The sequence below is a fragment of the Rutidosis leptorrhynchoides genome, chromosome 6, assembly GCF_046630445.1.
Source record: "Rutidosis leptorrhynchoides isolate AG116_Rl617_1_P2 chromosome 6, CSIRO_AGI_Rlap_v1, whole genome shotgun sequence".
NCBI lineage: Eukaryota > Viridiplantae > Streptophyta > Magnoliopsida > Asterales > Asteraceae > Rutidosis > Rutidosis leptorrhynchoides.
In genome coordinates, this window is record NC_092338.1 from 1,964,313 (window position 1) to 1,971,869 (window position 7,557).

General features: G+C 37.6%; 1 non-coding gene across 1 annotated transcript; it reads right to left on the minus strand.

The window, feature by feature from the left end:
- Nucleotides 1–2,304: 2,304 nt before the first annotated feature.
- On the minus strand, nucleotides 2,305–2,411 carry LOC139856557 (small nucleolar RNA R71). Its single transcript, XR_011762031.1, has one exon. It is a non-coding gene; the product is annotated as a small nucleolar RNA R71 (small nucleolar RNA).
- Nucleotides 2,412–7,557: the final 5,146 nt, after the last annotated feature.

The following is a 7,557-nucleotide window of genomic DNA, read 5'->3' on the forward strand; positions in this document are numbered from 1 at the left end:
TCTCTCTATTGTCGTTCTCTAGTGATCAATAGGAGATTAGTATGTAGTTAGTAGTAGAAGCTATTAAGTATTGTAACGCTATGGATATTATGAAACAATACAAGTGTTATTCTGCCGACATTATCTGGTACTATCTATCATTTTCTTTTATTATTTCATCATAATGTTCTTGTTTGATGTTTGTGATTTATTAATGATTGAAATGCTTTTTGCCATAATGTGTAAGTAATTGCTTGATTGTTTGCCATGACTTAATAATGTTAGTAGGGATGATTATCGTTTCGTACTCGCTTTCCGTCTATGATATTAAACCTCGTAATTATCGTCCTTCCACCAATAAACGTGATTAAAACCTTTTATAAAGTTGACTATTATAAAGGTAATTAGTTATATGTGTGTATACATTGGTCAAGGTATGAACTCATCGAAAATACTATAAAGTACATGGGGAATTACCGTAGGACCAGATCAAGACATTGGTCAAGAGTATAAGACTCGAGGAAATACTGTTGCAACAGTAGAGTACAGTGTTGATGTACTATAGGACTACTTGAGCATGGTCAAGGTTAGAGGCTATGGAACCACTATAAGTCTAGTACATGGTGGATAACTACGAGATTTATTGGGTAGATTTAAGTAAGAGCTGGTTTAAATCATAAATGGAAATTTAACGCACTACAATACAAACTAAGCTTATAAATCTTTAAGGATGACTGAGAACTATCAAAGGTTCTAATTTATCTACAAACCCTTAGATTTTACCAAACCATTGACAGAAAGGGATTCGAAACACAATCATAACCACTCACTTGGGTGATACACTAAGGTATTAAGAAAGGCTGGATATTCTATATATATGGCTATGCTACTTTATTCGTGCGCCCAAGGTATGCACTGCATCCAAGATGGGCCGCTTATATTCTTCAACCAGATAAAGCGTCGGGAGATGAGCATAGCCCATCCGATCAGAATCTTCAAAGCCTAGTTCCTCGTGACATGCTAATTGGGAAATCGCTTTGTAGGGAATCTAGTGTTCACACTGAGGTATATCTATCCAATGAGTGTCTCGCAATCATCCCGACAATACGTTATCTTAAATCATGGTGAACCAAGTTTTCTCTGTCCTTAGCTGTTGCATGCTAGCTAGCTTATTTTAATTATATTGCTTTAATATTTTAAATACAATTATATAAACTATTCAACCCAACTATTGCCTTTACATAATTTTATATTCCGGTTAAAGCGGTGTCTGGAATAAACCGGTTGGACTTGGTTGTTGGATTTTTCAAACATTCGCCAATTTATTGGGACCAAAAGGATCCTGCCTCTCCACACAAGGTGTACCTGGCTGCTAGTCTTGGATACTGAATTGTGTACAAACCCATCTTAATCACTAAATTATCTTAATAAGCTCCGTTTCAAATTCGACCGCTCAAGGAACGACCCTAGGTCATATTTGCCCTTGCTAACCCATAGGAAGGAATAATAGATTTAGGCCCAGCATATATAAATGAAATAATCAGCTTCTTTCGTTGATATCCTGAATTGACATTTTGCGACCTAACAACACCGCATAAATAAACCGCCTGATTCGGTCATATCATAAGAGAGAGTAAATTTTTAGCGCCGCTGCCGGGCAACGGTAGTACGATTTGGAGCCTGTTTAGATTAGTTAGTTTTTAAGAGACCCTTTTGACTAAGACTAGCTTTGTCAGAAGTTACTAGTTTACCTTAGTTAGGTTAGATAATATTAGCTTAATTTAGTTTAATTATAAAGTTTAAATGGACTTCCTTATTAGTGAACCTTTATGATGGTTTAACCTACTTAGACCTGTAAGAATTCTTCTGAAACATCCTTTCTTCTATCCGATATCATACATTGTACTCATCCGACGAGATCCACACTTACATGTCGATAGTTCGAAGATGGACGCACGCATCACTCTCGCTGACATCACCAAACCCTCGTTAGAAGAACGAAGAGGACCGATACTCTATCCAGAGGTTAACAGAGCATCTTTTGTGCTTAAGCATAGCATCATACAACTCATTCAGAATCACTGTCTATTCCATGGCTTACCAATTGACGATCGCAACTCTCACTTAGATATATTCCTCTCCTTATCCAACTCATATAAGCAAAACAGGGTTGAAAAAGATGTAGTTCGTCTGTATCTGTTCCCCTATTCCTTAACTCTTCATGCAAAAGCCTGGTTCGAGAGTTTAGAACCCAACTCTATCACCTCATGGGAGGAAATGGCAACAACTTTCTTAATCATGTACTTTCCCCCATCAAAACAAATCAGACTTAGAAATGATATCGTAAACTTTCAACAAGCCTATAATGAATCACTCTACACTGCATGGGAAAGATTCAAATATTTGCTTCGAAGATGCCCGAACCATCGTCTTGAGAGCTCTGATCAGATTTTGACCTTCTACAATGGTCTAAATCAGAACAATAAGTCTACTCTTGATGATGTTTCTCAAGGTAACTTCATGAAATTCACTGCTGATGAGGCCTGGAGATTGATCGAGGAGATGACTATGCACTATCATGATTGGAACACGGAAGAGCACATTTCATCAGCAACACCGCTTTCCGTCTCCGATCCCATCGAAAATGAAACCATCAAATTTCTATCGGACCAAATAGAAAACCTCACCCAAGAAGTCGAAGAGCTAAAGAAACTCCCGTAACATGTGTCTCAAGTGCAATTATGCCAGAATTGTACTAACCCACATCCAGCTAAGGTATACGAGGCTGAATGTGAGGACACTGTTGTCTACTCTGATAAAATCCTAGCTCATCCGCACAACCCACCCACTAAACCCACTACCCCACCAGATACAAGTCTAGACGATGTCCTACTGCGAATCATCAACATGATCACATCAAGACAAGATGCAGCTGACTTAGTCATGACTAATCACTTGAGTAGTCTTTAAAATCAAATAAGCCAGCTAAATCAACGTCTCAATTCTCTAGGTTATCCTAAAAATGACTCAAAGGTGGCACATAGCCAACCTTCAGTTTCTTCTAAGGAGGAGAAACTAACTAATACCCATTCGGTAGTAGTCATTGAGTCATCACCTAAACTTACTAGGAAAGCACCCATTCCATTCCCGGGTAGTCTGAAGCAAAGACATAACAAGGTGAAATCTTTCAAGCTTGACGGTAAATTTTTGGACACTGTGTCTAAAACTCTTCATAGTAAGAAGTATTTTAGAAAACTCCTATCAACTAAGGATAAGGTACCCGAAGTACCCAATGTCCCGCTGAACGCGGATTATTCAGCCATTCTCTTAAATACTCTTTCTAAAAAACTAGGAGATACCGGATAATTTACCCTTCCTTGTTCTATCTATAAATCTGGTACTATCTATTCTCTCGCTGACCTTGGTTCCAGCATCAATCCCATGCCCCACTTACTGTTCCAAAGACTCGAATTTAGAAACCTTAACTCTACCAAAATGAGCATCCATCTAGCTGACCAATTCACTAGATATCCTAATTGAATAGCTGAGAACGTCATGGTTAAGGTCGACAAATTCCTATTTTCTACAGACTTCGTGGTTGTGGATTTTAAAGAAGACGTGAAAACCCCTATCATCTTAGGAAGGCCTTTCATGAATATAGCCAAAGCGACCGTTGACGTTTATTCACGGACTATCACCTTGAGAGCCCGTAGAGAAGAGGTCACTTTCACAATCGACGAGTTTGTATGTCCTTCTGATGGAAACGCCGAAGTAAATACCATCTCCACTAGGAAAGTCACCTTCTATTCCGAGAATGAAGAGAAGAAGATAGAAGTAGAAGACAAGAAGAATAACCACTTCACACCAACCCAATCTTCACTCCCACCTTATTTTGATCTCTTAATGACTAGAGAGGATTTCGTTCTAAAAGAAATCTCTGAACCAATTACACTTGAATCTCCCGATCAGAGTGACGAGGAGGTAGATGAAGAAATTGAAATGGAAAGCCCGGATAAGAAGAAGATGGAGGATTCTTGCATCGAAGTAGTTGTTAATGTTGCTACCATATTGGAAATGTAAATGGACATTGTCCCACCTCCATCCTTAGAGTACAACATTACGACCAGCCTGAAGTCACAATGAAGAAAGACGGGTTTTGCATCAGGGCTACCCTATAAACCATCACTCAAATACATAATGACATGCACATCATTGAGTGATGAGGACCCCTTTAACCAACCTGTTCTAATCAAGGAGGAAAAAGAAGTTGATAGCTTTGTTATACCTCAAGTTAAACAAAGCATTCACTTCGAACCACCTTCTCCTCTCACTGGACATACCTTATTTTTATGTTCGCTTCAATCCCAGCGGTATGTTCCAACATTACCTCTTATGTCTACTGATGGATGCAAGGGAGCCGCCTTGATTTCCTAAGAAATAAGGCTAGAGTCAGGCTCGTGACTTGAACAAAAATAAGCGCTTCTCAGGAGGTAACCCGTGTGTTTATTTTTCTATAGCTTTAGCAATAGTTAGATTAGGATAATTAGGATAATTGAATAAATGAGAAAGTGAAACTTAAAATAAATTTTTAACGTTTCTTAGGATGAATTCACTTCTCCTACTCGTCTTGAGCTTAAATGAATTAACTACGTTATTTCAAAAGTCTTAAAATTAAAGGCACTAAACACTCTAAGTGTGGGATTAAGCTTTTTAGTCATACACTAATTTGTTGAATTTTCAAAACCTAATTTTGAAACCCTCAAGTTTTCAAATAACTTTTTCATCAAAACGCAAATCAGTGAGTCTATGGCTTGAAGCTTAATCATCTGTCTAGGATTAATGTTTTCCATTGTTACAAGTAATAGAGAGTTATTGATGCCTGTGGTGGATATTCTTTGAATAATGATGAAACGACAAGGAAACCCGTTGATTATTTCATTGCAAGTTATTGGTGGATGTTGTATGGAGGATGAGAACACCATAATGAGCTCGAGTACACTTCAAGAAGACCGATTCGAATCCAGCGGAAGATGATTCTAACTCAGTCTACCTTCAGATCGTCAGCGCACAGCCGCACCCAAGGGGAGTAATTTGTTTCTTTCTCTTCGTTTGTTTATTTTGCTTCGTTATATCCTTAAACTATACTCTATCCTAAGCTTATCACTAAGTGTGGGATTCCAACCCAATATGAGCTTAGATACATTTTTTGACATGTTCAAACTCTAAGTGTGGGATTTTAGCTCCCTAAAATCCAAGTATGAACATTAGGGACAATGTTCCTCTAAGTGTGAGATAGCGGTGTAGTACACCGTAATTAGCTATGGGATGCATGAAAAATATTCTTAACTTAAAAATTTTACTAAGATTTTCGAGTATACCTACTATTTAGATTCTTTGTCCTCAACGTAAATTTTTCAAAATTTTTTTGACTAAATGATACTTTCTGAAAAAGTACTTTCGAAAATCAAGCGTGTTTGTTCTAAAATTAAGACAAATGAGGACAGAAATATTCTTAAGGATGAACCGATTCTCTAAAAGAACTTTGCATGACTATGCATTATCGACCCAATATAATTGTTGTGAGGCACCCCAAAAATGGCCCAATAAGCATTCATTTTTAATGCTTCACTATCTTTTCCATTGAGAGTGCCGATGTTACAATTAGAGTTAGAACTTGACCTAAATATATATTTTGAGGCCAATGGTTAGTAAGCGCCAAACGTGGTGTAGGTGCGATACTCCTTCCGAAATCATTCTGAATAGAGAAGACAAAAACCATCTGTTTCCGTTTCCATTCCACACATTTAAACTGACCAACTCACGCCAAAGAGTTGACGAATCAGAAAATACTCACTCCAAAATTCACAATCAAATACGTTACCCTTTCCACCCTCTTTTCTTTCTCATTTCCAAAATCTAGAAATTCAAAGAGATAGATCGACCAAATTTACTTCAAACACTTGTCAAGAAATTCCGAAATTCTATACTGTTTTTGATAGGTCAAAAAGACCTATTTCTGGTGAAATACCTTTCTCTCTGGGCACAAGAAGAAATAGACAAAGTTATGAAGATGGGATATTGTGACACCGCTATATATATATATATATATATATATATATATATATATATATATATATATATATATATATATATATATTTTAAATACGTGGCGGAAGCATTTATTTATTAATTACCAAATACACCTTAACAGTGTCACGTGATCACATAACAAAATACATGTTTTAAACGGAAAAGACGTAATTGCATTCAGTTTACAAAAGAACACAATTAATATGATAAAAGACTTCATCAGAGTTAAACACTGTCAAACATAACATTGTCATGCCCGTCTTCTCCCAAAAGCAATATTTACAAAGCTACAACCTGCAGGGAGGAGATGGAAAGGAATTAGCACGAAGCTAAGTGAGTACAACTAACTACAAGCAATAGTATGCAAGAATTGTCATACTAATCATGTCACAAAATCTAACACACAAACATCACCGAAGTGCCATCTACAGAGACTCTGGCGGCTCGGCCAAACCATTAACCACCAGCTGATCGGACTGGGGCTTACTAGAAGTTCCTCCACCACTGTGGGTATATATATAATCCACACGCGACGGACGCGTCATTCACATATATATACGCCTCGGTTGTCTAGGCTACCACATGAGGAACCCAACCCGCAGGTTAATCTCTCCTACCAATGCTAGCACACAATAGGGATGCACTGGGTTCCAGCAGACAAGCATCAAGTAACATGCAGTCATCACAACGTACTAACTAACCACAACAATAAGTATATCTAACAAGCATGGCAATCATAATATAACATGCTACTCTATACTGTGTTCTCCAGTTAGTCCCACTCACCGATTACCAGTAAATGAGAAGGTGTTCAGCTGTCTAATCACCGAACCTTCTCTTTCTCCTTTTCTCCTGAGAAATACATATACACAAGTTAGTTATAATGTCTCGATAACAACCTTACAACAAAACAATAACACCAAATACCAGCACTTAAGCACTTAACGACTGGTTCACCAACTGTACAAGTAACACTCTCACTCACACGTTTGAGAACACTCAACCGTACGGTTGACAACTTACTCGTACGTTTGGTCTATGGCTGAACACCCATCAAAGAATAAAATGATCCGTACGGTTCACCACACGAGTGACCAGTGACTCGTATGAGTCACATCCCAAACGTATGTATCATCTTACCCAAAACAATAGTTCTCCACAACCACTCACTCGCACGGTTCATAACGCGGTTGATTACCCTAACCGTACGAGTGAAGGCTCACTCGTGCGAGCGAGTGATGAAGAATAGTAGCAGCAGCTGTTTAAATGGGTTTCAACTCAAAATGTACAACATAAACATCAATTCATACAGTAATTTAACACATATCATCATATATTCACTATATGATAAGCCTACATCATAAACTCAATCAATAACGATACTAAACGAGTACAAAACAAGACATACAAAATAAAATCCCTTCTTTTGACCAAAATAAAGTTTGATCTAGATTTTTAAAACCTTATCATTAAAAAGTACTCTTCAAT